The 10855-nt window shown below is 43.5% G+C and overlaps 1 protein-coding gene across 7 annotated transcripts in view; it reads left to right on the top strand.

Moving 5' to 3' along the window:
• The window catches only part of ACACA (acetyl-CoA carboxylase alpha), a 249999-nt gene that overhangs the window by 30959 nt on the left and 208185 nt on the right, over nucleotides 1-10855 (top strand). The window contains exon 1 of one of the 7 annotated variants that reach the window (XM_080677840.1): nucleotides 10631-10751. The exons of 5 other annotated variants lie outside the window; for them this stretch is intronic. The gene's annotated coding sequence lies outside the window, so the exon portion shown is untranslated. Of the gene's footprint in view, nucleotides 1-10630; nucleotides 10752-10855 lie in introns of those variants that run through there. One more of the 7 variants, XM_080677842.1, reaches the window with a different exon arrangement.

Raw genomic sequence — 10855 nt, 5'->3', positions numbered from 1 at the left:
ACCTTCGTTGCAGACACATCCCCAGTAAGGGGTGTGCAGGAGGCAGCTGATTGATGTTTCTCTCTCATCGATGTTTCTAACTCTCTATCCCTCTCCCTTCTTCTCTGTAAAAAAATAAATAAAATATATTTTTTAAAAAGATAATTAGAGATATTTGTGAAGCAAAGAACAGAATGATGAGATGAAGGGTTACTGGCAGAGGCCACTTTAAATAGGGTGGTCAGAGAAGACTTCTCTGAGGTGGTGACATTTGAGCTAAGAAAACCAAGAGAATGAATGCCATAGAAGCCAAGAAAGGCGAGTATTTCAAGGAAGAAATGATCAGTTGGTCAAATGCTGAGAGGTGTGTATGATGAGAACAGACTGTCCACTATATTTGACAATCCTATAAGAACAGTTTCAGCAGAAACCGGTTTGGCTCAGTGGATAGAGTGTCGGACTGCGGACTGAGGGGTCCCGGGTTCGATTCCGGTCAGGGGCATGTACCTCGGTTGCGGGCACATCCCCAGTGGGAGGTGTGCGGGAGGCAGCTGATTGATGTTTCTCTCTCATCGATGTTTCTAGCTCTCTATCCCTCTCCCTTCCTCTCTGTAAAATATCAATAAAATATATTTTAAAAAAAAGAACAGTTTCAGCAGAGTGGTGGAAGTAGGAGAGGCTGAGAGGGGCTTGGAGCTGAATATGTGTACATAATCTTTTCAAGAAATTTTACCATGGAAGAGAGCAGAGAAGTGAGGCCAGCTAAGTAGAGGGAACATAAGTACCTCAAGTCTTATTGGTCCAGAGCAGCATTATCTCATTCCTTTTTCCCTGCCACAGTTGCCTGATTCTTCTAGGGGTAAGGCACATTGGTTTTGGTTATTATTTCCTCAACATGGTTACATGATTCTCTGCTCCCTTAGAGTTTAAAAAACTTCCCCCGTCAACTTTATTTCATTTTTTTTCTGTGAATTTCAGATGCCATGTGACAATTCTGCCACCTGGAGGGGGGGATAGGAAAGGATCTGAGGGTTCACTGTTCTCATTCTCTGTCACAAGGTGGCAGAAGAGCTCACTATTCTCAAAAGAGACCTTGTGCTTAGACAAAGAGAAGGGACAACCATATTCTTTTATCAACTTTCAGACCCTTCCCTTTTTCTTTGTGTCATAGAGGCTCAAATGTCAGCCTTTGTGTTGGAGCAGCCATACAGTGGAAGAGCTACATTAACAAGTCAAAATAACTATCAGAGAAATAGACCCAGACTGTTCTCTACTATTAGATATTTTGACTGGTTTTGTGTTTAGAATATCTGTGGAGGAAAGGATATCTCACCTGATCTCCTTTCCCTACAACAAAAATGTCAAGTTTAGAAGGAAAAAAAGCTGTAACATAGGTGAGTCTTATGAGAGATATGACACTGTAAGATATTAGGAAACTGGGACTAACTAAATGAATCAGGGTGGGTCGGTGGGAGGAGCACTTGACAAGTAGCCAAAAGGCATACCTAGGTTCTAGATCAGACTGAATCACTTTGAGTAAGTCGTTTAATTTCTCTGGCCTCTGTTTTGGTTTCTTTCTTTTTTTAAATATGTTTTTGTTGATTTCAGAGAGAGAAAGAGAGATAGAGAATCATTGATCGGCTACTCTTGCACGCCCCACGCTGGGGATCAAGGCTGCAATGCAGGCATGTGCCCTGAGTGGGAATTGAACCATGACCTCCTGGTTCATAGGTGGATGCTCAATCACTGAGCCACGCCGGCTGGGCCATTATTCATATTTTTACTACTACAAATGAGTTTTGTCTGTTTTTTAACTTTATACAACAGGAAACACATTCTTTTGGGTCTGGCTTTTTTTGCTTAATATTATGTCTCTAAAATTCATCTTGATGTTTCATGTAGCAATAGTTTGTTCTCATTGCTTTATATATTTCATTGTATGAATGCACCATAACTTATCCATTCTACTGCTGAGAGATTGGGTTATTTTCAGGTTTTGGTCATAATGAACAATGTTCCTGGGGACATCTGAAAGTTTCTCCAGAATATAAATCCAGAAATGGAAGCAGGGTTATAGGGTATGCAGGGTATGTTCAGCTTTACTAATTAATGCCAAACTGTTTCCTAGGAGGCTATCCTTATTTACACCCCTCTCTGCAGAATATAAAAGTTCCTGTTGTCTTGCCCTAGCCGGCTTGGCTCAGTGGATAGAGTGTCAGCCTGCGGACTGAAGGGTCCCAGGTTCGATTCCGGCCAAGGGCACATGCCTGGGTTGTGGGCTCGATCCCCAGTAGGGGGTGTGCAGGAGGCAGCCAATCAATGATTCTCTCTCATCATTGATGTTTCTATCTCTCTCTCCTTCTCCCTTCCTCTCTGAAATCAATAAAGAAATAGCTTTAAAAAAAAAAAGTTCCTGTTGTCTCACATCCTTCCCAAAGGGACCAAAGAGCCTTTTCAATGTGGCACAACTATACATACCCTCAGAGTGCCAACCCTTTGATTGGTTCTCAGAAGCTCAGGCCACAGTCACTTCTCCTGTTTATTTGCCCTCTCCAAGTAAAGGGTAGAGGACTCAGATTATCTCTAGGTTCCTGATCACATGCTTTATTACCCTGGGAATATTGGCTCCAGATAAGGGGTAGGTGGTGAATTTAATAACACAATCATTCCTGAATCAAGTGAGCATCCTTAGGCCATTTTATTCTTGTGTTGAATAGTAATAGAAAATGAAGGGAGACACAGAGAGAAAGGGGGAAGTAATATTTTCAGTGCGCCTACTAATGTTCCAAGCTTTGTGTTAGAAACTTTCCATTTTGGTTGTAACATTTCATCCAAAAACCACAAACTTACAAGGTAGATATTATATCTCAGTCTTATAGACAAGGAAACTGAAGCTCAGAAGGGGGTCAGTTGCTCAGGGTCACGAGCTAATTAGTGACAGAGTCAGGATTTAAAGTCTGGTCTAGATTAAAGAGTTCAAGATATTACAATACAGAACACAGAGAAGGCGAAGTTCCTGTTGCTCTTAAGATATCTTTGGCTCCTATTACCAATACCAATAATCAGTTCTTCTCAGTTTTGCTTGCCTGATTCACCCCCCAAGCTATATGCTATCCAAACGATTATGGCCGTCTTATTCGTTGATTTAAACTACATTTTATTTTCATTGATTTTTTATTTCCTTTATCTTTCTTCCTTTTTGTTCTTGTTAAGAAAATTGGGCAAATTAGCACAGCAGGTCCACTGATAAACAAGACTTACATTGGGGGAGATAGCTTTCTACCTGCTGGTCTAGTATGTTAACCAGAGATGAGATTTTTTTTAAAAAAAATGTTTTTATTGATTATTTATTCTTAAAATATGTTTTTATTGATTTTTGTTGTTTCTTTTTTAAAAATATTTCTTTATTGATTTCAGAGAGGAAGGGAGTGAGATAGAAACATCAATGATAAGAGAGAATCACTGATCGGCTGCCTCCTGCATGCCCCCTATGAGGGATTGAGCCCACAACCCAGGCATGTGCCCTTGACTGGAATCGAACCCGTGACTCTTCAGTCCACAGGCTGACACTCTATCCATTGAGCCAAACCGGCAAGGGCTGTTGTTTCTTTTTAAAAAATTATTTTTAGAGAGAGAAGAAGGGAGAAGGATAGAAACATCAATAAGAGAGAAACATCATAGATCGGCTTCCTCCTGCAAGTCCCCTACTGTCGATCAAGCCCACAACCCAGGCATGTGCCCTGATCGGGAATCGAACCAGCAAACTCTAGGTTCATAGGTCAATGTTTAACCTATGAGCCACACTGGCCAGGCCAGAGGTGAGATTTAAGAAAGATAGGACATTGTAACATCTTCCTATAATTTAGGAACACTTTAAGACTGAAGGAATGGAAAGGATAAAAGGAAGTTGAGTGATGGCTGTTTTCACTGTAAAAAGCAAAGGCTCTATAAAAATGGTTAATGTTGTATTTTGTTATATATTGTGCTTTGTATATGATAACAATGAAGAATGAGGGTACAGTTGTGGCCTGTATGGCTCAGTGGTTGGAGTGTCAGCCCGAGGACCAAATGGTCACGGGTTCAATTCCAAGGCACATACTTGGGTTGCAAGTTTGATCCCCACCCCAGTCAGGGTGCATGCAGGAGGCAACCAATTGATGTGTCTCTCTCACATTTGCTCTCTCTCACTCCCCTCCACTCTCTAAAAATTAATGAAGAAAATATCCTTGAGTGAGAAATAACAACAACAAAAAAACACAAGTGAGAGTACATAGGTGGAAGTCTAAACATGTAACAGGAAAAAGCTGAGTTTGAAATAGGGCTTATGAAGGCACTGTGGAAGTCTGAAAGGAAGGAGAGGGCAGGAGCAGGAATCAGCTCACCGGGGGCATTTTCATGGGTTGTCAGGAGAGTGAGGTCAAAAATGAGAAGCCTGAAAAGTTGATCAATATAAAATGTCAAAATCCCAGGACTGGGCAGGACCTAAACAAGTTATCTTGTCCATTTTCCTGCCTTTAGCTAAAGGGGCCTTTTAAACTTTTTCTAGGTATTTAGTTATGAGATGTGTAGGACTTAGAGATTTAAAAAAAAAGATACTGGAAGTGCTGTGGAAGAAGTAGCTAAGATTTGAGGATTGTCAAATATAGATAGTATAGATGGGCACTGGAAGTGATTAGTATTGGATAGTTAGGAGGGAGGGAGAGCTGAAATACCTAGTGAAAACCCTAATGTCCATGTGAAAAAATCCTGGTGGGTCTCCACTGTGAACCCTGTCCTTCATTGTGCAATCTTACCTTTTATCATCAGGTCCAGACTTACAAAGTGGCATCCTTGAGGACATTTCCTGACTTTATGGTGTGAAGTTCCCAGGCTCTTAACTCTGGACGAACTTGAATGGTGGACCAGAGCAAAGGAACGTAGTGTTCAGATAAAGTTTTGTATGTTTTGTTTTTCTCTGTCTCATGACTGGAGCCACAATTCTGGTTAAAGACCTGACTTTTCTTGATGAAGTCTATCCATCTGTAAATCAGCTAAGGATCCTACTGGAGGCTTTGCCTCCTAAAGGCAACATGAAGACAGATAAGCAGACAGACATAAGGAGCAGTGTGACCTCTCAGGTACAGAACTAGTTAATCTTCTATTATTTATTTATTTATTTATTTATTTATTTTTTAAAATATATTTTATTGATATTTTTACAGAGAGGAAGGGAGAGGGATAGAGAGTTAGAAACATCGATGAGAGAGAAATATCCATCAGCTGCCTCCCGCACGCCCCCCACTGGGGATGTGTCCTCAACCAAGGTACATGCCCTTGTCTGGAATCGAACCTGGGACCCTTCAGTCTGCAGGCCGACGCTCTGTCCACTGAGCCATACCGGTCAGGGCAGAACTAGTTAATCTTTACTTCAGTCAATGAATCACTTACTTAGCCCTACTCTAGTAGTTTTGGAGGGGAATCCCAAACTGTAAGAAACACTCTCTGTCCCTAAGATTATTAAAATTTAGCTGGAGAGCTAAAACCAAATAGACACAAAAATTAAAGCCTAATAAATGCTGAATCATGTGGTGGTGATAAGAATCCTACAGAAACTCAGAGGAGAGATATATCAGTAGAAGGTGGAGAAGTAAAGAAATCTTAGAGAAAAGGGAGAGGAAGGACAAGTTTGACAGTAGAAGCAAAGGTAAGAATAAGTGTGGCAAGAGCTATAAACCAGATTGGAGTATACATGTTGAGGACCAGGGGGAAATAACATCCCAGGATTTCCTCTGTCCTCTGTCCCAACTGTTGACCACTGACTTTGCTACGTAAGGAAGTTGGAACCATGGCAGCTACCGGGACAGGGGACTCTTCATAGTTCCATTTTCTATTAAGGCACTTTTCTTCCCTTGGTTTAACTCTGGCCTGACCCGATAAGACTTTCCTATCTTGGACATGCAGTTGTAGAAGGCATTGCTGTTTGACCAGAGACACTGGCAGCAAACAGGGGGACAGTAAGGATAAATCCTATTGTTCTCAAACTTCAGTTGAATAATTATCAGGGTGAATAATTACTGCTTAAAAAAAGTCTGCAGTGGGGCTGGGAATCTGCATTTTTTAACAAGTACCTATGATTCTGTTGCAGGTACTCAGTGGAAATCTTTAAGAAACATTGCCATAAACTAAAGTACAATGGACAATAAAGTGCCAACATATACACAGTGACACACATATAAACATACTGTTTATGTATTCCTGGGCTTATTCATTTTTTAGAATTTATCCTCTCTCATCTATGGATCATATAAAATTCACATGGCTGTCATCTAGGGAGCAAGTTGTAGACATTCGGTTTTGGCATTTAGTTTTGTCTTCCCAACTAGATTGTAGTCACTTTAATGACAGGGACCCCTCAGACTTTTCTTACTTTCCCACAGTAGGGTGAGAGACCATCTTTTTTCCCCAATTAAAAAAAAAATGGTTTTTCCCTAACTGGTTTGGCTCAGTGGATAGAGTGTTGGCCTGTGGACTCAAGGGTCCCAGGTTCGATTCCGGGCAAGGGCATGTACCTTCGTTGCAGGCACATCCTCAGGAGTGGGTGTGCAGGAGGCAGCTGATCGATGTTTCTCTCTCATCGATGTTTCAAACTCTCTATCCCTCTTCCTTCCTCTCTGTAAGAAAATCAATAAAATATATATATATATATATATATTTTAAATATACTTTATTGATTTTTTACAGAGAGGAAGGGAGAGGGATAGAGAGCTAGAAACATTGATGAGAGAGAAACATCAATCAGCTGCCTCCTGCACACCCCCTACTGGGGATGTGCCTGCAACCAAGGCACATGCCCCTGACCGGAATCGAACCTGGGACTCTTCACAGTCTACAGGCCAACGCTCTATCCACTGAGCCAAACTGGCCAGGGCAAAAAATATATTTTTTAAAAAATGGTTTTATTGCCCTAGCGCAGTGGTCGGCAAACTCATTAGTCAACAGAGCCAAATATCAACAGTACAGCGATTGAAATTTCTTTTGAGAGCCAAATTTTTTAAACTTAAACTTCTTCTAACGCCACTTCTTCAAAATAGACTCGCCCAGGCCGTGGTATTTTGTGGAAGAGCCACACTCAAGGGGCCAAAGAGCCGCATGTGGCTTGCGAGCCGCAGTTTGCTGACCACTGCGCGGGTTTGGCTCAGTGGATAGAGAGTTGGCCTTTGGACCAAAGGGTTGCAGGTTCGATTTGTGGTCAAGGGCATGTACCTTGGTTGTAGGTTCAATCCCCGGCTGTGAACAGAGGGAAACCAATAGATGTGTTGCTCTTATATCAATGTTTCTTTCCTTACTCTCTCTCTCTTTCCTTCATCCCTCCCTTCTACTCTCGCTAAAAAAAAAAAAAAAAAAAAAAAAAAAAAAAGTCAATGGAAAAAATAACCTAATTCCTCCAGTGAGGATTTAAAAAAAATAAAAATTAAAAAATATGTTTTTATTGAGTTTCTTAGAGAGAGAGAGAAACGTCATCAGTTGGCTGCCTCCTTCATGTCCCCTACTGGGGATTGAGCCTGCAACCTGGGCATATGCCCTGACCAGGAATTGAACTGTGACCTCTTGGTTCCTTGGTTGACGCTCAACCACTGAGCCATACTGGCCGGGCTTTCCCCCCAATTTTTTTAAAAATTGATTTTTCAATTATAGTTGATGCACAATATTAGAGACTATCTTTAAAGTTGGATGATATTTGGAATGTTCAGGATAAATCTGACAACCTTCTTAAAAAACTTGGAAGCCATTTGATATTTGGGACCTTATATTAGTTTTCTAGGGTTCCCATAATAAAGTACCACAGATTGGGTGGCTTAAACAATAGAAATTTATTTCTCCACAGTTCTGGAGACTGTGTCTGAAAATCAAGGTGTTCCCAGGGTTGGTTTCTTCAGAAGCTTGTCTCTTTGGATTGTAGATGGCCATCTTCTCCAGCATAAGAGCAACAATTCTGGCAAATGCTTCATCAATTTGTGATTCTCGGATGGTCTCTCCTCTGTGTGTGTCTGTGTCCTAGTTTCCTCTCTTTATAAGGACACCAATCATTTGGAATTAGGGTCTCCCCTGATGACCTCATTTTAATTTAACTTTCTCTTTAAAGATCCTGTCTCCAAATATATTCACCTTCTGAGGTGATGGGGATTAGGACTTCAACATATGAATTCTGGGACAGAATTCATCCCATTATTGCTGTCTAGTTTCAGCTTCTAGAAATGTTCTACTCCCTTCTCTTCCACTTGTTAGTCTTGTATAGTAAGTTCTCTCCACCCTTTGGCTCTCCTCCTCCGCTTCTTACTGACATAATGGCTTGTGTGGCAAGAACTCATGAAACAGCTCTAAAGAGCCTACAGTAAAGATTGGCAGGTTTTGGCATGCACCGCTTTGGAGTTGTTGAAATTTCAGGTGTATTGTCTTAAAGACACAGTTCTACCCACTTGTCTTAACATTTGATGGTGATAATTGGATTATTAGATCCTACGTGGTCTTGGTATATCCTAACTCAGTGGTCAGCAAACTGCAGCTCGCGAGCCACATGCGGCTCTTTGGCCCCTTGAGTGTGGCTCTTCCACAAAATACCACGGCCTGGGCGAGTCTATTTTGAAGAAGTGGCGTTAGGAGAAGTTTAAGTTTAAAAAATTTGGCTCTTAAAAGAAATTTCAATCATTGTACTGTTGATATTTGGCTCTGTTGACTCAAGAGTTTGCCGACCACTGTCCTAACTCATCTTTCGTTTTCTTTCACTGCAGCTCTTTTATTAGGCCTTTCCTTGGCTAGTTCTTTAGAGCTCAATTACTTCAAATATTCAGTGAGGTCAAAAGCAGGACATGTAATGGCTTGCTGAAATTTCACATAAGGATAGTTTTTGAGGGTAACCTGATTTTGCAGTGCTCCTAATGTGGATAAACAGCAGCACCATTAAGAAGCAATCTTGGGGCCAGAGTTCCTATTACTTCATGGGAAAGGCAGATGAAAAAGAAAAGAGGCAACCTCAAGATTTTTAATTCTTTCCAAAGTCACTTCCTTCATGCCAGCTTCAGAGACACTATTAGGGAGAGGTAAAACTTCCCTCTTTCCAGGCTTTTTTTTTTTTTTTTCCAGTAAGCCAAGTCAAACATCCTGTTAAACCTGCAATTATCTTTAAGTTCTTATTTCCTTTGTTTGTTCAACTGACATGCATCCAATGACAAACACAGCTATTGTGAAATGTGGGTCAGTGCTCTGTCAAGTCTACATCTTTCTAAATTTCTGTTTCTAGTCCCTAATATTTTAAAGCAGGTTGGTAAATTCTTGGAGAAGCCACCACCTCATGGTATTGAGGGCTCCTAAATGAATATTGCTCCTTGTTGGTTAATCCTCCAATCTTCCTGTCTCTACTTGGCCCAAGAACTTCTGACCTCAGGTGTGTGTTTCTACCCTATGCATTTTTTGCCCTATGGCACAGAACTTCTTGCCAAATCATCCTCTGTACATCTCTTGGCCTTTAACACAAGCTTGTGTAAGGATCAGAAAAGTACTCTGGGCGCTCATTAAATCCTTGCAAGGGGTTAAACTCACTCCATTCTTCTGAAGTGCAATTTTCTCTTTTCTCCTGTACAATAGTTGTATTATATGTTGGGCCTTCTTTTAGTTCCTATTAATTTTCAACACAGCCACCATGAAAGTGTGCTATAAATAACGAAAAACTAGAGAAATTGGTTGGCTTTATCTGAAAGGTTTGGTGTAACCACAGTGGAAGTTGGGAGACACACTCAAATCCGAGAAGTCAGGAATTTACTGCCACGTATTTTCCCTGCTCAGGGCAGGCAGAAAAAACTGCGGTCCTTCACTACACTGCCCTTCTTACTGAGCTTTCTTTACTGAGTGAGGCTTGCCCTCACCGCTCCAGGATCCAGCAGCAAAGACTCTCTTGCGGTGGGCTGCTTTGGGTCTGAGGAGCAAGCCAAGGGAGTCTGGTTATGTTGTTCCAGAATAGGGATTACTTAGCCTGCACCAACTTGCAAACCAGCCTGTGTGATCCTGGGCAATTCACGATGCAATACCCACCTCTTCAGGGTGTTAGAATTGAACACGAAAAGATCCTCACGAGGCCCGTACACCAACCGCTCTATTCAGTCTCGCTCCGTTCTGGGCTCCCTTCCCGCGCTACACTCCTGCTGGCCCCGGGCGTTTCTCTCCCGGGTCGGAGGTGCACGCAGGGCCATTTCCCCCCATCCCTTGTCCGCCAGAAGGGGGAGTGGCCGGCCGGCCCTGGACCCCACACCCGCCCCCGGCAGAAAGGGCGGCGAAGGCCCGAACTGGGGCCCCGCGATTGCCCTAGACCCGCCCGCCTCCTAGCCGCTGGGTCCCGAATGGCAGAGCGCGCTCGGACCATCGGCATCGCCTCACGTCGCCCCGCCCCGCGCCTCCCTCCCATTGGCTGTCGCCAGGCCCTCGGAACCCGCAGTTTGCCTCTCAGCGGGCCGGACAGCGCTGCCGCCCGGAGTGGGGTCGGAGGTGAATAACCTGGAGTAACTCCGGACGTAGTCACCCCACGAGGCTTGCAGGCTGAGGTGGGAGGCGGGGGCGGGGCGGGGGCGGGGCGGGGGCGGGCCGACTGGCGTGAGGCCCCGCCCCTTCCCCGTGTGCCCGGCCGGTCTCGAGCTGCGCGCCTGTCAGCCATCGCGGTGCTCACCGCGTCTCCTCCCGCCCAGCCCTTCCTCCGCGCAGGGGCTCTGGGACGCCGGACCGCGGACTCGCCGCCGGGAGGTGAGGTGAGGTGTGGGTACCCCAGAGCTGGTGATTCATGGCCTGGAGAGGCTGGGGCCCGGGGAGGAGAGGGGAGGTGGCAACAGGGGGCCGCCTCCCATCTTCCGCC

This window comes from Plecotus auritus (assembly GCF_963455305.1).
Source record: "Plecotus auritus genome assembly, chromosome: 7".
Lineage (NCBI taxonomy): Eukaryota > Metazoa > Chordata > Mammalia > Chiroptera > Vespertilionidae > Plecotus > Plecotus auritus.
The sequence above is the reverse complement of the archived record's forward strand: the minus strand, read 5'-3'. Positions and strand labels throughout refer to the sequence as shown.